The 26,066-nt window shown below is 44.5% G+C and overlaps 1 pseudogene; it reads left to right on the top strand.

Moving 5' to 3' along the window:
- Positions 1 to 26,066, top strand: part of LOC139599008 (F-BAR domain only protein 2-like) — a 257,111-nt pseudogene that overhangs the window by 51,728 nt on the left and 179,317 nt on the right.

Here is a 26,066-nt window from a genome sequence, read left to right on the forward strand (position 1 = left end):
TCTTCCACACACACTGCCACCCAGGAACTGGATGCCTCAGGCTGCATTTCAGTATCCCCTCACTGAAGAGTCATCTCTTACACCAGGGCTACACTGCATTCCACAAACATTGTAATATGCCAACAATATTTATTAGTAGTATCAAATAAATCATGTAAGGGTTAACAAGGACCTCTGGAGCCTGCATAATAAAACCATCCACATCAGACCCAGGTAGGGAGAGGGAGATGTATTCCCTCATCTTTTTCACAAGACAGTTCCCACAGCACAAGGCTGTCAATGCCAGGGCAAAGCACAGAACAATTGTATTAACATGTTCCCAAATTCAGCAAAATAAAGAGATAATTGGTGCAGCTGACAAACTCCGTGTCCTGCACAGGAGCTTGTTACTTGATAACTACTATTACTATAGCATGAAATATATATATATATATATGTGTATATATATGTATATAACTGCCTTTGTCTCACCCTACATTGGATGCCATAAGGACTGTGGTAGGTTGACCTTGGCTGGATGCCAGGTGCCCACCAAGCCACTCTATTGCTCCTCTCCTCAGCTGGGGGAAGGAGAGAAAATATAGTGAATATAGTGAAAGGTTATAGGTCAAAATAAGGATGGGGAGATCACTCATCAGGTACAGTCACAGGCAAAACAGACTCTACTTGGGGAAATTAACTGAATTTATTACCAGTCAAATCAGAGCAGGATAACAAGAAGCAAAACAATTTCTAAAAACACCTTTTCCCCACTGGGCTTAACTTAATTCCTGATTCTCTTCCTTCTCCCTGCCAGCGGCACAGCGGGATAAGGAAAGCAGATTATAATTAGTTCATTATGTGTTGTTTCTGCTGCTGCTTCCTCCTCAGGGAGAGGATTCCTTCCCCTGCTTCAGTGTGGGGTCCCTCTCACTGGAGACAGTCCTCAATGAACTCCTTCCCATAGGCTGCAGGTTTTCACGAACTGCTCCAACATAGGTCACTTTCCATGGTGTGCAGTCCATCAGGAACAGGCTGCTCCAGCCTGAGTCCCCCATGGTGAAATAAATAGGGCAGGAAATCTTTCTCCTTTTAATGCCTTTATTAAAAATCAGCTCAGGTGGGAAGAATCGACGGATCGTGCTCACACCGCCGCTGCTTCCAGGAGTGGCACGGAGGAGGAGGAAAAGTGCAGCTTTGTCCGCTGGTCTGCAGGCAGAGCTGGGGCTTCCGCCCTGACGAGAGCACCAGGAGATTCCCCATTTTCTGGTTTGACATTCAAGGTCCTCTTTCCAGCTGACATCTTTTTAGGTTAGGATGAGGGGTAAAAAGGGTCTTAGGAGACACTGGATTTTGTTCTTCACATCTAGACATCACTTCGACCCCTCAATTCCATGTTGGCTCATTGTTTTTAGGGGTTTTTGCTAGGTTTGGTGAGGGGCTTCTTCATTTGCATGCCAGCCCCGATGTCATTTGCATGCCAACTCTGACGTCCCCTCCTCTTCACCGTCCCAGGTGCCATCCTCCAGGAAGCAGCAGGGTACCACTCGACAAAAAGGGGACTTTCCAACCATCAACAACTGTAGAGAGCTTTTTGGATAATTGGTTAGCTGAGAAAGGACATTTCGATGTGATACCAATAGATAAGGATAGGGGAAACAAGCTGGGAACTGAGCAACCAGTGTCCAATCACTGACAAAGGTCATAGTGACCTTCTCTGAAATGGGAAGACGGGGGAGAAAATCGCTTGCCAGAAAATGTAGTTATCTTAGGTAGAAAAGTTAGAAGAATGCAAACATAGAAGCAAAATAATTGTTAGAAGATAGAAGTAGGTGTGGTTGATCTAAGTGTGCTTTAACCAATAATGAGCTCAGCTTTTGCAATATGTATAAGCTTCATTAACACCAATATAAATATGGGTGAGCTTTCAATAAACTTCGGGATTTGCTATTCACGCATATGGTGTGTCGCATTTCTCCCGCCGTTCACGACAAATGGTGACCCCGGATGTCTTTCTGCGGGAATAGCCACGGTCGGCGGCGTGAGCGAAGTCAGGTCCTATCGCAGCTGAGGACGGCAATAAGCACCGCTGAAAAAGGGAAGGTGCCGGCCCCGGGTGACCCCACAGGAGGGCCCGGCTGATACGTGCTGCCGGAAGCCTGAAAAGAGCTGTAAGAAGCGCGCTGTTATCGTTTAACACGGATAAAGAAAGGCAAGCAGCATATAATTTATTTCCTAGCTTTTTATAAAAGCGTACGGTTACGGGTATACATTTATAGAGAGAGCTTCATGGGTTGTTAGCTCATGGTTATGCTCAAAGACTTTTTTGGACTACTCGCACAGTGCACAGGTTATCAGACTGCCGTATATTTGGGGATTAGTTGTGGCAGGTGGTCATAGATGCTGATAAAGCCGCGAGAAAGTTAGGAGATTTATGGCGACTCGTGCATGCTGAATTCTTGAAATACCAGGCAGAGGAAAGAGCTGCCCAGCAGACTAGCATAGCCCGTGAAAGAAACAGGAGTTACAGAGACTGGTTTGGGTCCCCGCCAACACAAGCTCCTGCTCTAAACGGCAGTTCCCCACCCCCATCGGCGCCTGCTCTAAGCAACACGGCCCCGCCGACATCAGCGCCTGTTTTAAGTGGCACCCCCTCGCCGACTTCGGTTCCTGCCCCATACGGCGGTCCCCTGCCCGGCACCGGCATCTATGTTAAGCGGTGGCTCCCTGCCGACACGAGTTCCTGCTCCAGACAGCAGCTCCCTGCAGCTATCAGCTCCTGCTCGGGCAGCGTGTCCCCCCCCGCGCGTACTCCAGCCATGCTGCCCGCAGCCGCCCCGCCGGAGAGGCTCGCGCCGGCCCCGGCCCTGGGCAACTTAACAGCTGCAGCGCGGCCGCCTCCCGTCCCGCTCCGCTCCGCATCCGCCCCGATCCCCGAGCCGAAGGGGGGGGGCGGCAGGACGGGTCTCCCACCCCCCGTGGAGCAGCGGGCTCAGGGAGGTCCGCCCGCCCCGCGGCTGCCCAGTGCGGTTCTGCTTCCCGGCCACCAGCTCCCTGCACCCGGACACAAGCGGCAGCTGTCACCTCGGCTCAACTGGCCTCCAGCCCGCCACTGCCGAGAGCCTCGGAGTGGACCTGGCAGCAGCAGCGGACAGTAACCCTGATAACTGCTCACCCAGAAAAGGTTCCAACTGGGGTAAAAGGACCACTCATTATTGATGGATTACCTATGGGAGTTTTGCTTTTAGGACGTTCCTCGGCTACAATGATGGGATTGTTTGTTTTATTTAGAATAATAGATGCTAATTATACAGGGGAGATTTCCATTATGGTGCATACTCTTTTTCCACCTATGTGAATTGAACAATGAACTGTTGGATGAACTTTGACCTTTGTTAAAAAGAACTGATCCAGCACAGCCTGTTCGTATAGCCCCTGAACAGGGTGAGACACTGCAGCAGATATTGGACTGTGTTACACAAGGCAGTGTTCGGAGATGTGACCTTGATCTCCCTGTACAGCTGACACTTTGGTGTGGACCAAAATTTTTACTGGGTGCACTTACTCAGCATAACAGAAAAACGGGGGAGATACGGGCCTTGGAATGGATATCTCCTCCACTTCAACAACATAAAACCCTTCTTCAGAAAATTGAAATTTTAGCTGATTTGCTCAAAAAGGGTCGTGATAAGACAGTGGGGTTAGATTCAATGCCCAAAAAGATCATTAAAGCCCTTATCGGATGCTATAACTGCTTACACAGATGCAGGAAGAAAATCCAAACAACTGTTACTCATTGTACATATTTATATGTTTAGAAAACTGGACTGGATGTCATGTAACATTTAGAATTATAATTTAACCTGAATGTTAGTTTGCACAAAAAACAACTCCCTCCAAACAACAAAAACAACAAAACTCCCACTCAAAACAAATACTAAAATATATAATAGACTTCCAACCATAATATTAATACTATTATTATTATTATTATTATTATTGTGGACAATTCTGATAAATAATTACCAAAAAGAATATATTTATCCCTACTGTTCAAGCATCAATTGACTTTTAAAACATAAAACATAAACACTGATGTTTGAGGACTAGAAAACATTCATTCTATTGTTTGAATAATGATTTCAGTCTACAGGAAAACTGTTGCTTAGCTTTTCCTGTAACATCGAACAAAGAGTATTTTGTACTTAGTTGCTATCCTTTTTCTTTGTCCAAGTGAGAACACAATATGTCATTTAAAATATTCTCTCATTTAATTTATATTTTAATCTGAAAGAGAACATGGGTTTAAAAATCATACCACAGCATTAACGTCCCTTTGCACTCAGAAACATATTTCTTGTACCTGTTCAATTTAAAGCAAACCCACAATACTCTAAGCACCTGACTCAACTTGTAACTTCTCCATCACTTCTTATATTTTTTTCCCTCTGAAAATAACCAGTGTGAGCTGTAGCCTGTCTCTCATGTGTTAAGTTCTTCACTGGCTTTGCATAAGGAGATTCACAAGCACGAGTTATTCTACACTGCTTATTTGTCTCAAACATCTGATCTAAAACACGTCATCTGATTTGTATTTCTTAATATTTTATAGGTGAGTTAGTTCTGAGTCATTTTTTTCTGTTTCCTGTGTCTAACCAAGATGCTGAAGGACTTTGTTGATACATCAGACTTCACTGAAACAAAGGCTTCACACAGATCAGGCATCTAAACTATTTGTTCATTTCAAAAGTGGTATTTTGGCTACAGTATATTTTTTCCACTTGTGTGGTAGAAATATTCCTCTGGCACAGTTGAACGTGATAGGTCTTATTTTGGGAGGTCAGGGTCCCAACCAAGTGTGAGAGGATTGTCTGAAGAACTTAAGGAAGCTGAAGCTGAAGAGAAAGAGACGTTCTTAAGAGCTTGTGACAGACATGATGGCCGAGTGGCCCAAAAGGGTGTCTGGGAAAATCAAGATGGGATGGAAATTTTATGTTGTTGCTTTATTAATTTTTGCTTCTTTTGGGGACAGTGTAGACCATCAGGCATGGGCCCCACCGCAGCCCAAAACTAACTAACCCTGGCAAACTTAACCAAACAAGAGACTATTTGCCTGTCATTGTCTTCTCCTGGCAATCCTTTCTCAACTTGTTTGGTTGGATTACCAGCAGATCCCTGGCCGTGCCCTTTACATGTACCAACTTGCAAGGCCAGCAATGCTAGGATGAGTGTGGACAATTGGGATCAATGGATTTCCCGCTTTCCTCTAGCTCCACAGGAGCCCCAAGAGTTAGAGTTGTTAGGGTCAGTGATGGCAGATGCATGCATTCATTTTAACCATAGAAGCCTGCTGTCAGTCAAGAACCACTCTAATGTTGTAACTTCCAGCATGGCTGTCTACCGGAATGCATCGGCCTGGTGCAATTATACAACAAAGAGAGTGTCAGTCTCATCCAATGACCCTATTCAATTGCCAGCAGGATATTTCCTAATATGTGGAGACTGTGCTTGGGCCGGTATCCCATCAATGCTGCACGGGGGACCATGTACACTTGGACGGCTGTCTCTACTTACACCTAACATGTCCATGATACTAAACATGAGCTGCCGCCATCGTAGAGGCAAACGAATGGCTCATGCATTTGCAGCCGACTGCCGGGACGATGTAAACTTTTGGTCCCCAGCGGCCATAGTTGCAGCATCTTTCTTAACTCCAGGGGTATCAGCAGCAGGTGCTCATGCTATTTTAAATAAGTTAGGGTGTTGGCTTGCTAAACAAACAAATGCAACTTCTTTAGCAATTTCCAGTCTTTTGCTTGATGTAGATTCTATTCGCCATGCGACGCTTCAAAATAGGGCTGCAATTGATTTTCTTTTACTTGCACAAGGCCATGGTTGTGATGAATTTGAGGGCATGTGTTGCATGAATCTCTCTGATCATGCACAATCTGTACACTCACAGCTCTCTGAGTTACGGAGGTTAACTGGGAACTTACAGGTAGAATCAGGCCTTGGTATTGATGGATAGCTCAAATCTTTAAACCTAGGATCATGGTTACGTTCTATTGTTAAGATTAGCATTGTAGTAGCTATTGTAGCTTTGTTGTTAGTATTAGTCTTGCCTTGTTTTTGTATATGCTTACAGAATATGGTGCGAAAGATGATAACTACCGCATTTAACCAAACTATGCTTGTTCAACAGAAAAACGGGGGAGATGTAGAGAGCTTTTTGGATAATTGGTTAGCTGAGAAAGGACATTTCGATGTGATACCGATAGATAAGGATAGGGGAAACAAGCTGGGAACTGAGCAACCAGTGTCCAATCACTGACAAAGGTCACAGTGACCTTCTCTGAAACGGGAAGACGGGGGAGAAAATCGCTTGCCAGAAAATGTAGTTATCTTAGGTAGAAAAGTTAGAAGAATGCAAACATAGAAGCAAAATAATTGTTAGAAGATAGAAGTAGGTGTGGTTGATCTAAGTGTGCTTTAACCAATAATGAGCTCAGCTTTTGCAATATGTATAAGCTTCATTAACACCAATATAAATATGGGTGAGCTTTCAATAAACTTCGGGATTTGCTATTCACGCATATGGTGTGTCGCATTTCTCCCGCCGTTCACGACAAACAACAGGTAGTTAAAGAAAACCTATTAGCAACAGGTGATTACCACAACAAATAGTTAGAACTCCACCCTGGCAGCAACTGGCTCAACCTGTGAACTCTGCAACCTTTAAAAAAATGGGCAACTTTTCTACTCATAACAATGGGGACACAAGTCCTGTGAGGAGCCTGCTTCAGTGCGGGCTTCCCACAGGGTCATGGCCACCTTCAGGCATCCACCTACTCTGGCATGAGTCTCCTCTGCAGGTGGATCTCTGCTCCTTCGTGAATTTCCACAGGCTGCAGGGACACAGCTGCTTCACCATGGTCTGCACCACAGGCTGCAGGGGAGTCTTTGCTCTGGTGCCTGGAGCACCTCCTCCCACTCCTTCTCCATTGACCTCGGTGTCTGCAGAGCTGTTCCTCTCACATATTATTACTCTGCTCTTTTCTGGATGAAATTACTTCTGAGGCATAACTTTTTTTTTTTCCTTCTTAAATGTTACCCCAGAGGCATTACTACCATCTTTTATTGGCTTGGCCTTGGCCAGTGGGGGGGGGTCTGTCTTGGAGACAGCTGACATTGGCTGTGTCAGACATGGGGGAAGCTTCCAGCAGCTTCTCACAGAAGCCACCCCTGTAGCCCCCCCACTACCAAAACCTTGACATGCAAACCTAATACTCCCTTGCAGCATCCTTCTGAACAAGTTGTCCAACTGTGGGATAAGCAGGTTCATGATGCACTGGGTGAAGAACTGGCTGAAGGGCAGGGTTCAAAGGGTTGCAGTGAATGATGCTACATCTGGCAGGTGACCAGTCACTAGCAGTGTTCCTCAGGGCTCAATTCTAGGGCCAGTTCTGTTCAGTATATTTATCAATGATCTGCAGGCAGGAGTTGAATGCACCATTAGCAGGTTTACTGATGATACCAAACTGGGAAATGCTGTTGACTCTTGAGGGACAAGAGGCCTTGCAGAGGGATCTGGATAGATTGGAGCATTGTGCTACGATTACTGGAATGAAATTTAACGAGTCAGAATGCCGGATTCTGCACCTGAGACAGAGAAATTCCAGGCACAAGTATAAATTGGGAGAGGAGAGGCTGGACAACAGCCCTGCAGAAAGGGATCTGGGGGTACTTGTGATGGTGTTCACAGGGGTTCTTGGATGAGGGAAGAGACAAGGATCTGACTCCATGTTTCAGAAGGCTTGATTTATTATTTTATGATATATATTACATTAAAACTATACTAAAAGAATAGAAGAAAGGATTTCATCAGAAGACTAGCTAAGAATAGAATAGGAAGGAATGATAACAAAGGTTTGTGGCTCGGCTCTCTGTCCGAGCCAGCTGGGCTGTGATTGGCCATTAATTACAAACATCCAACATGGGCCAATCAAAGATCCACCTGTTGCATTCCACAGCAGCAGATAATCAATGTTTACCTTTTGTTCCTGAGGCCTCTCAGCTTCTCAGGAGGAAAAATCCTAAGGAAAGGATTTTCCATAAAAGATGTCTTCGACAGGTACTGGTTGGCAGCAAGCTCAGTATGAGTCAGCAGTGAGCCCTGGCAGCCAAGAGGGCAAACTGTGTTCTTGGGTGCATCAAACACAAAAGAACCAGCCAGTCAAGAGGTGATTATCCCACTGTATTCAGTGCTGGTGTGGCCCCACCTTGAGTGCTGTGTGCAGTTCTCCGCCCCGCCGTTTAAGAAGAATGTGAAGGTCCTTGAATGCATTCAGAGAGCAACCAAGCTGGTGAAAGGGCTGGAAGGAATGTCCTGTGAGGAGTAGCTGAGGACTCTGGGTTTGTCTAGTTTGAAGAAAAGGAGGCTGCAGGGTGACCTCATGGCTCTCTGCAGCTCCCTGAGGAGGGGAAGTGGAGAGGGAGGTGCTGAGCTCTTCTCCCTGGGATCCAGTGACAGTATGCGTGGTAATAGTTCACAGCTGTGCCAGGGGAAGTTCAGACTGGACCTAAGGAAGCATTTTTTTTTGCCGAGAGGGTGGTCAAACACAAATGGGCTTCTCCTAGAGAGGCGGTCAATGCCCCAAGCCTGTCAGTGTTTAAGAGGCATTTGGACAAAGCCGTTATTATCCTGCTGTAACTTTTCATCAGCCCTGAAGTGGTCAGGCATTTGAATTAGATGAGTGTTTTATGTTCCTTCCAATTGAATTGTTCTATTCTATTGTATCGGGGAGCCCAGAACTGGACACAGGACTCAGGTGTGGCCTCACCTCCCTCGACTTGGTGGCAACATTGTAACTTTTTCCAGTTTTCACAAAAGGAAGTAGTAGAGGAAACAGGTTATCTTTCCCTGTCTCTAATGATGTCTTCTCTTTTTCATGGAATCATTAAAGTTGGAAAAAACCTTTAAGATCATCAAGTCCAACCATCAACCTAGCACCACCATCATGTTCACCATGTTCTAAAATGCCATATCCACATATTTTTGAACACTTTCAGGGATGAGAACTCTACTATTTTCCTGGACAGCCTTTTCCAATGCTTTACAACCCTTTCAGTGAAAAAAAAATTCCTAATATCCAATCTAAACCTCCTCTGGTGGAACTTGAGTCTGTTTCCTCTCATCCTGTCACTTGTTACCTGGGAGAACAGACTGACCCCTGCTTTGCTACAACCTTTTTTCAGGTAGTCGTAGAGAGTGATAAGGTCCTCCTGAGTCTCCTTTTCTCTAGGCTGAGCCCACCAAGCTCCCTCAGCTTCTCCTCATCAGACTTGTGCTTCAGACCCTTCCCCAGCTCTGTTGCCTTCTCTGGACATGTTCCAGCACTTCATTGTCTTTCTTGCAGTGAGGGGCCCAAAACTGAACACAGTACTTGAGTGCCAAGTACAGGCGAAGAAACACTTCCCTAGTCCTGCTGGCTGCACTATTTCTGATGCAAGCCAGGATGCCACTGTCATTCTTGGACACCTGGTCACATGCTGGCTCATGTTCAAACATTGTCAATCATCACCCCCAGGTCCTTTTTTGCCAGGCAGTTTTCCAGCCACTCTTCCCCTAGCCTGTAGCACTGCAGGGGGTTGTTGTGACCCAAGTGCAGGACCTGGCACTTGGCCTTGTTGAAGCTCATACAATTGGCCTTGGCCCATTGATCCAGCCTGTCCAGATCCCTCTGTAGAGCCTTCCTACCCTCCAGCAGATCAACACTCCTGCCTGACTTGGTGTTACCTGTGAACTTACTGAGGGTACACTTGATCCCTTCCTCCAGGTCATCAAGGAAGATATTAAACAGGACTGGCCCTAATACTGAGCCCTGGGGAACACTACTAGAGACCAGCTGCCAACTGGATGTAGCACTATTCACCACCACTCTCCAGGCCTGGCCATCCAGCCAGTTTTTTACAGAGCTGAGATTACACCTGTCCACACCATAAGCAGCCAATTTCTCCAGGAGAATACTGTGGGAAACAGTGTCAAAGGCTTTACTGAAGTCCAGGCAGACAACATTCACAGTTTTTCTCTCATCCTCTACGTGGGTCACCTGGTCATAGAAGGCGATCAGGTTGGTCAAGCAGGACCTGCCTTTCATAAACCCATGCTGGCTGGGCCTCATTCCATGGTTGTTCTGAACGTGCCGTATGATGGCAGTCAAGATGGTCTGCTCCATGACCTTCCCTGACATCAAGGTCAGGTTGACAGGCCAGTACTTCCCTGGATCCTCTTTCTGAAACTCCTTATAGATTGACATCATGTCACAGTAGAGACGGAAAAGATACTTATTTCTTCATATGCAATAGCCAATCTTTATTCTTCATAGCTCATATTTATATGGTTTTCTAAAGGCATCGTATTTAATTCTAATTGGTTAGTAACTTATGGCAATTCAGTTCATTGGTTAGTAGTTGCTAGTATATGTGTCCATGGAAAACTTTCCTCTCTAACGATGTTTACATTCTTGTCTCCTAAATAGAAGATGTTTCACGGGGGTAAAGTCTTTCTTCTCACAGGTGCAGATTCCTTTCTCACAGGAACTTACCAGGCTAGCTGTCAGCTATGCTTAGTTGAAGTAGCAGGCCTGAGCCATGATTTTACAAGGGTAACAAGGCTCTTATTTTATAAGGCTTTACCTATATGCAACAATTGCTAATTCACAGTCACCTGGAACCTCCCTGGTTGACCAGGACTGAATGATTGACTAAATGATTGAAAGTGACTTGGTGAGCTCTTCTGCCAACTCCCTCAGTACCCCTGAGTGGATCCCATCTGGCTCCATAGACTTGTGGGTGTCTAAGTGGCACAACAGGTCACTGACCATTCTCTCCTGGATTATGGGCGCTTCACTCACCTCCCTGTCTCTGACTTCCAGCTCAGGGGGTGAGTACTGTCCTGGTTTAGGGCAAATTTTGGCAGGAAACCTCTGAAGGGGTTTCCTCTAAAAAGCAGATTTCAGCAGTCCCTCCCTCAAACAGTTTGAGAGAAAAATCTCCTGGGAGAAAAGTGGAAAAGACTGTTTATTTAACAAGCAAAGTACTCGCAAACATGAAAACATGAATAATATTGAACCATAAAACCTCTCATTGCTCTAAAGAGATGGTAGATTCAGAGAGAGTACTTTTTGTGGATGTGTCTTGGCTCAGCTCTTTCTCAGTCCCTCCAGGGCTCGGGTCTCTCTCTGGGGCTTGGATTCGATGTCCCAGCTGCAATGCAGCTTGGGGGCCCCCCGGGTGATAGTCCTGGTGTTCCTGGACTGAACAATAGCTAAACAGTTAAAAAAAACCTTCTGGCCTCAGCTAGGTAGAAAAAACTAACTAAAAGCAAAGGAGAGCTCTCTCCCGCTGTCCGTGCTGCAGACATCACAGTCCATGTGAAAAAAATTCCGGGGGAGTATAATGAAGCTTCTGCAGACAAACTGCTGCTTCTCCCCCCCCACCCCCCCCCCTTTGCCCTCTCTGTCTCTCTGGGCCTAGCTTAAAGCTACAGGACCCATTTCTGGGCAAGAGAACAGAGGATGGGGATACCATCATCATAAAGTCACCCTAGGACAAGTACCCTGAGGACAACTGATCTTTGTATTAAAGACTGAGGCAAAGAAGACATTAAGTACCTTGGCCTTTTCTTCATCCTTTGTCACTATGTTTCTCCCCACATCCAACAAAGGATGGAGACTCTTCTTGGCCCTCCTTTTGTTGCTGATGTATTTGTAGAAACACTTTTTATGTCTAAGGTGGCAGTTCTGCCGGCCCCCCTCCTTGCTTCTCTGAGAATTGAAAACTCTTTGATTCATCTTGATTTCCTGGTTGATGTTTCTCCATGTGAACAAGTGATAACACGGTTCTATTAGTCATGATTTTCCTTTTTTTTTTTCTCTCGAAAATTACAGAATATAACTATATCTTTTCTGAGTACATTTTTTTAAAATAATTTGAAAATCATTGATAGTGGTCAGCTTTATAAGTAATCACAAGTGAAAATTAGTTTCCATTTTCCCTGAGGGACACATGAAATTTTTTAAAAAGAGGTGAGTATTTAAGAATAGTTCAGACCCTAGGTTCTGAGGCAGAGTCAATTTATTTCAGCTTGAGCTGGTGCCTCAAGAGAACGACCCTGACAAAGAAATTCTTTACACCTTCATAGTCTGTGCCCCCCAGTCTTCACATGCCCTGCACACTCCTCTTGGTCCAATGGCAATTTATTGTCTGGGGGTCTTCTAGAACTTCATTGGATTCTTTCTCCATGTCCATGTGGCCAGGCCATTAAACTGCTCTTATCTTCCAGCTTGGGCCAACCTTGAGGCCCTCCAGGGTCTCAACTCCTATCTGAAGGCATCCAGTCTTTCTTTGTTTCCTCCCCTGCATAGCCATTCATGTTGACAGAGTTCATTTAGAGTTCACCTATGCCAAGCTTTGAGCAGGGCCCACTTGTGCTAAGCTGTGAGAAAGTTACAATTAAACCATAGAATCACAGAATCTTAGAACATGCTGAGTTGGAAGGGACCCACAAGGATCATCAATTCCAACTCCTGGCCCTGCACAGGACACCCCAAAAATCAGACAATGTGCCTGAGAGTATTTTCCAAATGCTTCTTGAACTCTGGCAGACAGTGCTGTGGCCACTTCCCTAGGGAGTCTGTTTCAGTGCTCAACCACCCTCTGGGTGAAGGATCTTTTCCTAATATCCAACATAAACCTCCTCTCATTCAGCTTCATGCTGTTTCCTCAAGTCCTGTCACTTGTCACAGAGCGATCAGTGCCTGCCCTTTCATTTCCCCTTGTGAGGAAGTTGTAGACTGCAATGTCTCCCCTCAGTCTCCTCCAGGCAGAACAGACCAAGTGACCTCAGCTGCTCCCCATACAGCTTCCCCTCCAGACTCTTCACCATTCTTGGGGCCCTCCTTTGGATGCGCTCTAATAGTTTAAATGTCTTTCTTATATGGTAATGCCACTTAAACCTATACAATTAATTTCTAATATTTTTAATATTGTATAAGTAAATTTATTTCAATCCCCAGTGGTGAGGAAAGCAATTCAGAACTAGAACAAATGATAAATACCTTATTGATGTCATTAACAATTCATAAATATTTCTGAGTTACAGCTGATGGGAATTTTCAATGAGATAAATAAAATAGGCACGTTGAACACAAGCTACAAAAAGGCTGATGTTCTAGGCAAACAGTTTTTATTTTAATTTGTGGAAATAGCAAGATTATAAAAATTTTGAAAAACTTCTTCTTGTGTTTGCTATGCTGTAGACTCTGAAAATCACTTTTTCTCTACCAAAAACAATCATTGAGTTTTGTTGTCCCTGTAATATTGAGATTCTCCTGTATTTCTTTTTGTCTTTTAGGAATATTAAGTCCACAAAAAGAACATTTTGATTTATTAGCAACAAATAATGAAACAAAAAAATTACAAAACCAAAAAGGACTATTATAAACAACTCTGATCTGCATAAATTTGGTTATCAGTATGTTCTGCATTAACTTCACTTTCAAATATCTCTTAAAATTTCCATTGACAGAACACCTATACTTTTGAATATCTTTTCCCTTATATTTTTTCCTTCACTTCTAAGAGAACTGTACTGCCTTGTGTTTTTTACCATTACCTCTTTCAGAATGTCCCTAATAAATGTTTGCTCTGTATTCCAGCCCTGTTCTCTTCCTGCTTTTCTGGTGCAGATCTAAGTATTTGACATGAGCTATTTAGTTAACTCTGGTAATACAAAATTTTAAATATTTATTTCAAAATAAGTATAACAGTCATTACAGATAAGAGGAAGGTATTTAAATGAGGCAATTGCTTTGTTACCTTTTTATGTGGTTTACATATAGCTTTAAATAGGAATCTAATGGCTTGAATCAGTTATTTAGTGGTGAAATTTTGTTATGAAATTTCACTGTTTTGATATGCCCCTGAACATTTTTGTAGATCATCCTAGGCTTTCTGTTAATAGTGACTTTAAAAGTCTTGGATCAGGTTGGATGTGTGACATTTGATACTTTTTTTTTACTAATCTATAGGCAGCAGTTAAATTGAAAAAAGCTACAGATACCTATAAACTGTATGTGGAGAAATATGTGGCAGTTAAATCTGCTTTTGAACAGAAGATGACAGAAACTGCACAGGTAAGTGTTATATTAAATTACTTTAGAATAAATTAATCTCCTCTATTTTACTTCTCTGATGATATCTGAAATTAAAGCTTCTGAAAAATTGGTTCAAGATAGAATGATCTCCATTGGAAATTGATACGAACAATAATGTCAGAAGTAATATGTTTGAAGGGCAAACATTGATCATGTATGTTGTGATGAGTGTCCTTGAATGACACAGTTGAACACTAGCACTCTGAAAGACTTTTTTATGAAGAAAACTTTTGAAAGTATTGTAGATACATTGAGATCATGTGGGAAATCTTGTGAATTGCTGGAGAGATAAATTCATTCATAGGAGTTTAAAAACTGAGATCCATCATGTTTTCATTATCATTCTGGCAAAACACTTCAGTAACAGCTTGTGAAAATGATTTTCCAGGGTTTATGTGAGGTGGTCAAAAGCACATATACTCAAATTTTTGTTTTGTTTTTCTTAAAGCTGTTTTAATCTGTATTTCAGAGGATATAAAGTTCTCTGTATGATTTCATGTCCTGCTGCTTGTTATGTTTTAAAATTTCTTTTTCAGATTTGTTGATTTTGTTGATTACCTTGCTCTGGAAGTTACTGAACCCTCACTGAAATAGATCCTGTGAATGCTTCTGATTCACTTCAGAGCAAATTCAGTCAGGTTGATTTAAATCTTTATTTAGTCTCAAAAATGCTGTATGCTATCTATTCCTTACCTAACAAGAAAGAGATTGTGTTTATAGCAGTTGACGCACTGCTCTCTAAAACAATAAGATAAAAACCACCAAATATTACTTTAATAGATTGGCCTTGCTAAAATTGCACTTGAAACTTTTCTATAACAAGCAAGAAAGCCGTGAGTAATGAACAGGAGTTTTTGTTTAGAACTGACAGGAGATAAACATGAAGAGTATTTGAAATAGAATTTATTGTCAGTGAAGGAAAATTTAGGGTATTTCAGCTAGAAAATTAGCTGGGCTTTTCATAATATCTTTAAAATTAATTTGAATAATTCTCTACAACAAAATAATGAAAAAAGTAGCAGGTTCTTTTGTATCCAGGGACTGAATATGAAGGTGCTTTTTGTTCAGCTTTATTTCTGTTATTAGGTAGGCATGAGTTATTTAAAACAGGCTGAGGTGTAGAGAAAAGAAATCTTTTTACTGTACCAGATCTTACAGATGGAAAAATGTGGCCATACTTTTGGGCTGTTTTGTTTTGCAATACAGAAATGATATAAATTTATGTCTCACTGCAAACCACACTTGCATAAATAATCTTAGTTCATTAACTTCAACAACCCTTTTACTCATAATTTAAATTTTCACTTAATATGATAACGGACACATGGAAACTGAATACCTTCCACAGCTATCCATATTGGAAATGAAAACTGGAATTCTACCAGTCTAAGTCCTGGCTGTGAACTCTGTTTTAAGTATAATGGTGTACCTGCATCTACAGTTTGGTTGCAGGGGAGCTACTTTAAAGATGATGCAAAAATAACACTTGTGAATATCATAGAATGGCCTGGGTTGGAAAGGACCTTAAAGATCATCTAGTTCCAACCCCTCGCCGTCAGCAAAAACACCTTGCACAGATCAGGTTGTTCAGAGCCCTGTCCAGCTGGGCCTTGAACACTTCCAGGGATGAGGCATCCACAGCTTCTCTGAGCAACCTGTGCCAGTGCCTCACCACCCTCAGAGTAAAGAATTTTTTCCTAATATCTAATCGAAACCTACTGTCCCTCAGTTTGAAACCATTCCCCTTTGTCCTGTCACTATGTGCTCTTATAAAAAGTCTCTCTCCATCTTTCTTGAAGGCTCCCTTCAGGTACTGAAAGGCCACAATTAGGTCACCCTGAAGCCTTCTCTTCTCCAGGCTGAACAAACCCAACTCCCTCAGCCTTTTCTCATAGGAAAGGTGATCCATCCCTCTAATCATCTTGGTGGCCTCCTCTGGACTCCTTCCCACAGGTCCATGTCCTGCCTGTGCTGTGGCTCCCAGAGCTGGATGCAGTACTCCAGGTGGGGTCTCAGAAGAGCAGAGGGGCAGAATCCCCTCACTTGACCTGCTGACCAGGATGCTTTTGATGCAGCTCAGGATACAATTGGCTTTCTAGGCTGCAAGCACATATTATCATCTTGTGTCCAGCCTCTCATCCACCAGCATCAAGTCCTTCTTGGCAGGACTGCTCTTGATCCATTCATCCCCCAGCCTGCATGACACCAGGGATTGCCCCAACCCAGGTGCAGCACCAGCACTTGGTCTTGTAGAACCTCATGAGGTTTCTGTAGGTCCAGTTCTTGAGCTTGTCCAGGTCCCTCTGGCTGGCATCCTGTCCTTCAGGTGTGTCAGTTGCACCACTTAGCTTGGTGTCATCTGCAAACTTGATGAGGGTGCATTCAGTCCCACTATGTCACTGATGAAGACACTGAATAGCCCTAGCCCTAATATGGGCCCCTGAGGGACACCACTTGTCACTGATGTCCATTGGGACTCTGAGCCATTGACCACTTCCCTTGATTCATAGAAAAACTCCACAACTCGTAAAAGTTGTAAAGTAGGTATGCATTTATTCAGTGCTAGGCACATGTGGGATCACTCCGCAAAGGCATGTGCACCTCCCGAGAATTCAACCCCTCTTTTATCCGCTAAAATGCTGCATATGCATTAAGTTTTGCAATAAGTCCGTGCATATTCATCTCCTAACCCAGTCCAGCCCTGCTTCATATTAAAATTAGCTTATCAGTCCTTCTGGGCTTGTGCAGAGCTCTCTGGTGGTTGCACAGGAGGAAGTAAATGGTCTTCCTCAGGGATGAACTTTTTTACCCCATTCTTCTATGCACATTTTGGTCTCTTGGCTGTAGCCCAACCTTAGTGCTGGTTTGCACAGGTTTCAGGGTCCAAGGAGCCTCTCTTATGTCCCTCCAGCTTGGAAGTTCACATTCCTTTCACCTTGATTGGGGTAAAAGACTGTCCTTATTAGGGCCTTGCATTCCTTTGTTCATCTTCACAAGCCTTTCTGAGCACAGCAAGTTACAGGCTAAGGAAGTTAAACAGCACACTTCATCTAAAACAGCTTTCCTAAATCCGAAATTAATTTCTACTCTAAGTTAATTTCTGACCCCCATGTCTCACCCTCTGGATGCAACCATCCAACCACTTTCTTATCCGTCTAACAGTCTACCTTTTGAATTCATCCCTCTCCAATTTAGCGAGAATAATGTTGTGGGGGACTGTGTCCAAGGTTTGACAGAAGTCCAGATAAATGACATCTGCAGTCCTTCCCTTGTTCCCTGACGTAGTCGCTCCATCATAGAAGGCCACAGGTTGGTGTGGCAGGTTTTGCCCTTGGTGAAACTGTGCTGGCTGTCCTGCATCACCTCCCCTTCCTCCATATGCCTTAGCAGAGCTTCTAGGAGGATCTGTTCCATGGTCTTCCCAGGCATAGAGGTGATGCTGATGGGTCAGTAGTTCCCAGGATCTTCCTTTCAACCCTTTTTAAAGATGGGTACGATGTTTCCCCTTCTACAGTCACCTGGGACTTTACCTGACTGCCATGGCTTTTCAGATATCATGGAGAGTGACTTGGCAACTACATCAGCCAATTTCCTTAGGACTCTGGGATGCATCTCATTGTGTCTCATATACTTATGTACGTTCAGGTTCCTCAGGTGGTCATAAACCTGAACTTCACTTACAGTGGTAGGGACTTGGTTTCCCCAGTCCCCATCCTGCTATGCATCCACTTGAGAAGTGTGGGAAGAGAGGTTACCATCGAAGACTAAGAAAAAAAGTTGTTGAGCATCTCCGTCTTTTCCTCATCTTTTGTTGCCAGTTCACTGTGGTGGTGTTCGCAGGGGTCCCAGGATGAGGGAAGAGATAAGAATCTTGACTCCATGTTTCAGAAGGCTGATTTATTACTTTATGATATATATTATATTAAAAGAAAATGATATATTAAAACTATACTAATAGAATAGAAGAAAGGATTTCATCAGAAGGCTTGAAAGGAATAGAAAAGAATGATTATAAAATCTTGTGACTGACCAGAGTCAGAGACAGCTGGGCTGTGATTGGCCATTAATTAAAAACAACCACATGAGACCAATCAAAGATGCACCTGTTGCATTCCACAGCAGCAGATAATTATTGTTTGCATTTCGTTTCTGAGGCCTCTCAGCTTCTCAGGAGAAAAATCCTAGCAAAAGTATTTTTCAGAAAATATGTCTGTGACAGTTCACCAGCATTGGTTTTTGGGGGAGATATGCCTTCTTTGACTTTCCTTTTCTAGTTGACATACCTGTAGAAGTCCTTCTTGCTATTCTTTGTGTTCCTTGGCAGATTGAGTTCCAGTTTTGCCTTGGTTTTCGTAACCCCATCCCTACACAATCCAACTTCATTTTTATACTCTTTCCAGGTCACCTGTCCTTGTTTCCACTGACTGTGCATTTGTTCCTTTCCCTTTAGTTTGACCAGCAGTTCCCTACTTAGCCATGTTGGTCTCTTGCCTTCCTTGCCCAATTTCTTGCTCCTGGGGATCACAACCTCTAGCTCTCTATGAAAGACTTCCTTAAAGATCTGCCAGCTGTTCCACTCCCTTATCCCTGAGGGCAGTCTCCCAGGGGATCCTATTGACTATCTCCTTGAAGAACTGAAAGTTTGTTTTCCTAGAAGTCAGGGATCTAATTTTCCTCCTTATGTGACCCTTGTCCCTCAGGACTGCAAACTCCACCAGTGCACGATCACTGCAGCCCAGGCTGCCTCCAGTCGTGACATCCCCAATTAGTTCGCTTACATTGGTGACCATCAGATCCAGTATCGCATTCCCTCTGGGAGGGTTGTCTATTACCTGGCTCAAGAAGTTATCCTCCATGCATTCCAGGAGTCTCCTGGATTGCCTACAGCTCTCCTTGCTACTTTCCCAGCAGATGTCAAGGTGGTTGAAGTCCCCTGGCAGGACAAGAGCCTGTGTGCGTGATGCCTCCTGCAGCCAGAGCAAGATGGCTTCATCAATAGGCTCCCCTTGGTCAGGCAGCCTATTGTAGACACTAACCACTAAGTTCTCTTTGTTGCTTTGGTCTGATTCTTGCCCTCAGGCTTTCAACCTGTTTGTGGCTGTTCTTCAGAGACAACTCTTCACACTTAATCCAGCTGTTGATGTAGAGGGGAACCCCTCCTCCTCTCCTTCCTCCTCTGAACAGCCTGGAGCCATCAATAGCATCACTCCAGTCACAGGATTCATCCCACCAAGTTTCAGTAATGGTAACAAGGTCATAGCTTTCTAGCAGTATGGTGGCTTTCAGCTCCTCCTGTTTGTTGTTCATGCCATGTGCATTGGTGTAAAGGCACCTCAGCTAGGCTGTCAGCTGTGTCACTTTCCTAGAGGAACACCCTTTAATTCCTTTGAGATAAGTCTCTGGTGTTTCCCTGTTGGCTTCTGTTATCTCAGGTCTCGGGTTCTCCAGCTGGTCAGAGTGACCCTGAGAAACATTAGAAAGTCTCTTTTCCCAGCCCGGCGCTCAAAGGAGGAGTCAGAGCTCTTCAGTTCTCGGTCTCAAGGTTGTTTATTGTATCTTATCTATAAAATTCTTTCTCCTGTCCAACCAAGGTCCACTCAGCAAGATAGTCCAAGGCACTTTGCCTGCCCCCAGGACGGTGTTATGTTTTTATACTAAAAACTACGTATACAATATTTACAATTACTTTCCAATACCTATCACCTATGTTAGACAGTGAGCTTCTACTCTAAACCAATCTAAAAGTGCCAGCATCACAGCAGAAGATGGAGGCCAAGAAGAAGAAGGAGAAAGGCTGGACACACCCAGATTCCTCCCTCTTGCCCCCTGAACCCCCATTCTAAAAACCCCAAAAATCTATTTTTTCACCCCGTGACAAATTCACTATCATTCTACTTAAACCGTCATGGCTTGCAGATCTTCATCTAAGGTTGGTAACTTGCTCCATGGGTCATAATCAAAACCACAAGCATCTTGGGCTTTGTGCCAGGGTCTCTGAGCCCCCTGGCAGGGGTCTTGGCCACCCAGGACAGCCAGAGGGATGTCCTGAATTCCGACACTCAGGAGTCCATCTCATCTCCGTAAAACTGCAAGTGTGTTCCAGTGCAGCCAGCACATTTCAGAATCATAGGCAAGGGACCCTCGCTAGCACCCTGTACCAATCAATCACAACCTAGATTATCCTTATTTGCAGTACATCTCACATTAAATATACTAATTCTAAAAACAAAATAAGTGAACAGCATGAGTATTTGAGCATTCTCAGCTGTTTCAGCACAAAACCAGTTCACTTAACTTAAATCTGTTTTAGACCATACAGATAAAGTTTTTTCTGAGGATGCAAACACCTTCACATGCTTGGGCTATATTCTAGGTAATTATGTACCAACATCCTCACTTAACGGTCCTCCTTTCATAGTTAAACTCCACCACTACTGTTCTATAAATTTTGCATTTTTTCCTTTCTTCTAATTTATTAAATTTCTGACACTGCGTTGCTGTGGTCACAGGGAGATGTTCTGTGGCTGCTCACTCCCCAAGACTGTCGCAATCTCAAGAGGGGCCACCCCCCGGATTTGTGTGGAGACTCTCTCAGGTGGCTTGCAGCTCCCTGCAGCTGTTGGCTGTGGCGTGGGTGGCATCCCAGCAGCACAGTACAAAGGACCAAGGCAAAGGAATAGGGAGTGATCACTTGTTTGAGTTCCAAGGAAGTTTATTTCCCCAGGGGAGTCAGGGACAAGTGACATCAACTGAGGGCAAAAGAACTGCTTTTAAGGAAGGGAGGGAATAAGGGGAGGACACAACTTTTCACCAATAGGAAGGCATTAGGGCAGGGGTGCAAGGTAAGGGCTATCCAATAGAAGCCAACAAGGGGAAGGAGCAAACCTTACAATCCAATCTTACTTCGAGGAAGGGATGAAGGACAGGGAACATTCCAGAGCAAAAAGGGTGTGCTATCTTTGACAGACCAGGGTAAGACAAGGGAACAAGGGATGTACAAGGAGACTGACAGGGGGATTGACATACACTTGGTGGGAAAATCTTGGGGTAAACAACTCAGGACTGAACCATCAGGGAAGCCAAATGGGGTACATGGAACAAACCATTGAAAACTTATAACAAGGAATATTACAGAAAAACAAACTGTAAAATAACAGACTACCACAAATTTCCTGCTATTATCAAAGTGACATGGCTTGTGATATATTTTTTTGAGAAGTTGAAATTAGAAACATGATCTTCCTAATATTAAATTACAGATTATGTGAGTTTTTTCTGCAATAAACATGGAAAGATTTTTATGATTAAAGACATAGGAAAATATAATTCACTTTCTGTTTTAGATATTAGATTTGTCAGAAATTCTTCATGTTGAAAGTTTTTCTGAATAAAATTAGAGTTACATTATACAATTGCTATGCACCTGCTATGAAAGCATCTCGTCAGTTATTGCACCTTTTTCAAAGCTTTTTTTATAAACACACTGCAGTCAGTTATTGGAATGAAATAACTGGAATTGCTGAGTTATTCTTTGAAAGTCCTGTCTTAATTAGAACTGAGTGCAGTTGACTAGATAACTGCTGTTGAGCAGTTTTTATATAAATAAAGTTCAAAAATTAGTAATAATTCTTCACATTTTAAAACCTACAGGAAAATGTACCTACTTATAAAAAGGAATAATACTTGCTTATGCTGCGTGTGATGAGTTGAATAAAGAACATATGGATGACTTTTCATTTTTATTGTAGCTTAAAATGCTAAGAATTGACTTGCATTTATTGGGTCATTAACATTACAGATTTGTTTCAGTACATCTTTTCAAAATGGCCTGATTTTTCAAAAGTGAAAGTAAACAATTTGGGTAATTATTATAGCCGATTGTATTATAGTACCTAGACAGCTTTAGTCTTTGATCAGACCTGTTTGTGTTATCTCCTGTGCAAGGCCAAGATGGCAAAAGACAAAAAAAAAAGTCTCTGAATGGCTGGCTGTTTTGATATACACTATAGAGAAGAGTTTAAAGGAGAATATTTTGCAGAGTTTTATGGAGACCTCAAACCAAACATGAAGGAAGTGGCATTGGCATAACCTCAAAAGTTGACCGTGAGTTTAGGTAAAAATTAGGTAGTTGTGGTTTAACTCCAGCTGGCAACTAAGCACCATGCAGCTACTCTCTCTCTCTCCTCTCTCCCTGGTGGAATGGTGAGGAGAATTGAAAAAAGGTAAAAAACCTATGTTGAGATAAGAACTGTTTAATAATTGAAAAAAGTAAAATATTCCATACCATATTATTATTGTTATATCCCTTTGGCCAGTTCGAGTCAGCTGTCCTGGCTGCGCTCCCTCCCAGCTTCTTGTGCAGCTCCTCACTGGCAGAGCATGAGACACCGAAAAGCCCTTGTCTCAGGGTAAGCACTGCTCAGCAACAACCAAAATGTCAGTGTATTATCAGCATTATTCTCATACTGAATCCAAAACGTGGCACTGTACTGTTGGTTTCTCTGGGTCTGGATTGAAGGCACTTGAGACAGTAGTTCATGTTTGGACTCAGGTGTTTTCTTAACAGTAAAACAGTCTCAAAACAATGAGTTTGGCAGCTTTTCATTAGAAGGCACAACATGGCTAACAATCTCTTGATACAAGGTCTTTTAAGACTAAACTATCCAATTAAGAACTGACATCTAGATTATTTTCCTGTCGCAGACATCTTTCATGAAAAATCCTTTCTTAGGATTTTTCCTTGTGAGAAGCTGCAGTTTTCAGCAACCAAAGTAAACAATGGTTATCTGCTGCTGTGGAATGCAACAGGTAGACCCATGATTGGTCTCCTGTGGGTGTTTGGATTTCTTGACCACTCATGGCAGAGCTGGCTCTTGCTCTGTCTGAGACACAGATCTTTGTTATTCATTCCTTTTCTATTCTTAGCTTAGCTAGCTGCTGAAGAAACCTTTCCTTTCTATTGCTTTTTAGTATAGTCTAATGTAACATATATCATAAAATAATAAATCAAGCCTTCTGATCATGGAGTCAACATTCTCGTCTCTTCTTCATCCTGAAAACCCTTGTGACCACAGTCACAATTGGTGACCCCCGACTGAGGAGGACAATCATCACTTGGTGAGACCACCAGAGGAGCATTGCTGCACTGGGTAAACCCTGTATGTGTGGCATTGATGGTTGCTTCACAAGTGACCACAGAAGTGGATTCTAGCCAGGAGCTGAAGAACTGAAGATCCGAATTTGGACAGAGTTCACAGCAAGGCTGACCACAGAGAGAACCTTCTGAAAAGCCTCCAGGAAGATGTTCAGAAAGCTCAGCAGCACTGTGCAGATAGCCAGAGAGTCCTGGACACTGTCACAAGGTACTGTTGGTTTTTGCCCTCCTGAAGATGAGGCCATTCGCAGTTTGTGGCTGCTCATCTGGAGGACTTCTCCCTTAGAGGATGAGGTTCCATTCTCCCCTTCAGAGGAGAAACTTATTGCCCTCTGGCAAAAATGGGGTGAAGAGGACAGAATTCTCCTGTCAGAGACAGATTTCTATGAGTTTTTTCGATGGGCAAAGCTCTTTGGGTTTTTTACGAATGTGCTATATGCCCTTGATGTGTTTGTCTGGGAGTGTATGGGCTCCATTTTCCATTTCTTTTTATACCGGGGGTTCGGATGCCCCTCGATTTATCCAACCTTTTTGAAGCTCTTTCTAGTCTTGAAACGGAGAGCAGCTGTTTTTCCCTGGATTGCTAACTGCAAGGGCAAAGCCCCGTTCCCCCCGATTCCGGGGGAAGACCCTTTGGAGGGGGACGCTCTGCTGCTTTCCAGCCCCCCTGAACCACAGTGGGGGGGCGAAGTTTCGCCCGCAGCCGAAGTTTTTTTTACTGCGTCTTCGGAGCATGCTCAGACGGAGCCGTTTGTTCCCCCCTCCCGTTGCTCTCAGGGGGGATGGGAGTGGGCGGTGCCGCCCCGGCCAGCGCCGCGAGCACCGCCCCGGCCAGTGCCGCCAGCGCCGCCCCAACCCGCCCCGCGGGTGCGGGCAGTTCCCCGCGCGGCCCGTCCCGCGGCCGCCCCTGCCGGGGAGCCTATGTGCACTCCGGCCGCGGTTCCGCCGGCTTTCCCGTCTGCATCTGAGGCCTCAGAGACACCGCTTCCCGCAGCTGCGCCGATGTTGCTGGGCAACAGCGATCCACCGCTCCCCCCGGCCGTCCCGCCGCCTTCTGCGACTGCGGTTCCGCGGCCGATGTCAGAGCCCGGCGCAGAAGATGCTGCCGACCCCGTGCCGCCCCCGCCGCCTCCCCAGGCGGCCCCGCTGCCCTCCCCGGCAGTTCTGCCGCCTGTGGGGACTTCGTCCCCGGTGTCTGCGTCAGAGGCTGCCCTGGAGCCGGCGGCGGCAGCTGCAGCGGAGCCTCCTGCATCCAGCGTGACTTCCTCCCCGAGTTTTTCGGGTTGTCCCGGGGCTGCCCCTACGGGGGGAGCTGGGACAGGGGAAGAGGGCGTCAGCCTGTCCTTCCGTGGAGGAGGCACAGCCCGACAGCTGGCTGTGGGCGCAGCCCGGCTCCCTGTTTTCAAGATCAGCATCTTTGGCGGGTTGGGGGGTGTTTGGTCCGGGGTTTCCCCCTGGGGGATGCGGATCTCTCTGCCGCCCCTCGCGCGCCCCAGCGGCGAGGGGGAGGTGGGTCCCGAAAGTTCTGCCCCTGGTCCCCAGCCCAGAGGGGGTGGCGGTGGTGCCGTGAGGCAGATGGGAGGAACACCTGGTGCATTTGCATCGCAGAGGCAGAGGGCACAGCAGGAAGCGAGCATCGCTTGTCTGCTGTGGGGAAAGGACATCCCCAGACCCGAGACGAAGTTTCTCGGGACAGCTTCTGTCTTCCCATTGCCGGCATGCCTCGGTGATTTTGGGGAAAGGAAGCGTTTGGTCACACCTTCTGCCATTGTACTGGCAGCAGGGTGCGGGTCTGTGCCAATGCAGAGCCTGCCTCGGGGGCTGGGCCTGGGCTGTCTGGCTTGGTTGCTTGGGCCAGGGCCACCTCCCGGCCTCCTGTTGGGTTTGGGGGCTTTGCTTCCCCCTTCTGGTCCTGGGCCACCTTTCTGTGGGCCAGGTCTGGGGTTCCTGATCCTTCCACATGGGCCAGGGCCCCCAAGGGCCTCTCTCTGGCTCCTTTGCTGCTGCTGCTCTTTCCGACAAAAAAAAAAAAAAAAAAAAAAAAAAAAAAAAAAAAAAAAAAAAAAAAATTTAATTGAATAAAAAAGGGTGAAAGAGCTGGCAGCAGCTCAGAGGCATTGAGCAGAGGCATTGAGGAGCCAGGGATTGGCTTCAGCCCAAGTTGTTCAATAAAGGGCTGCGGCAAGACATTTCAGAAATTTTCTCAAAATTCTTTGAAGACTGTCAATGGACTTTTGATAACTATTGATGGACTTTTTCTGTAGCAAGCCTGTTTCAGGACCAAAAGAAACTTTCAGATATGGCAAAGAGGAACATCTTCAAGCCATGGACTTTTCCTGAAACTCAGCTGCTTGGACTTGAATTTTCTTTGCATTGTTTTTGCATTTTCTTATATTATAGAATTGTTTTAGTAATATGATAGAATTTTATGTTCTACAGGTGAAGAAATTCCCAGTGCATTCCACAGGAGCACTTGAGTGGAGTTTGATTGGCAACAGATAACCTGTCAAGTGTTTGTCTTTTTCTTCAGCATGAGTACAGCAGAGAAAATTACAAACGCTTTTTCCTTTTAATTTAATTAAATAAAAAAAGGTGACATGTCGCAGACATCTTTCATGAAAAATCCTTTCTTAGGATTTTTCCTTGTGAGAAGCTGCAGTTTTCAGCAACCAAAGTAAACAATGGTTATCTGCTGCTGTGGAATGCAACAGGTAGAC

This window comes from Agelaius tricolor, unplaced genomic scaffold (assembly GCF_023055355.1).
Source record: "Agelaius tricolor isolate 1412-34295 unplaced genomic scaffold, bAgeTri1.0.p SCAF_21, whole genome shotgun sequence".
NCBI lineage: Eukaryota > Metazoa > Chordata > Aves > Passeriformes > Icteridae > Agelaius > Agelaius tricolor.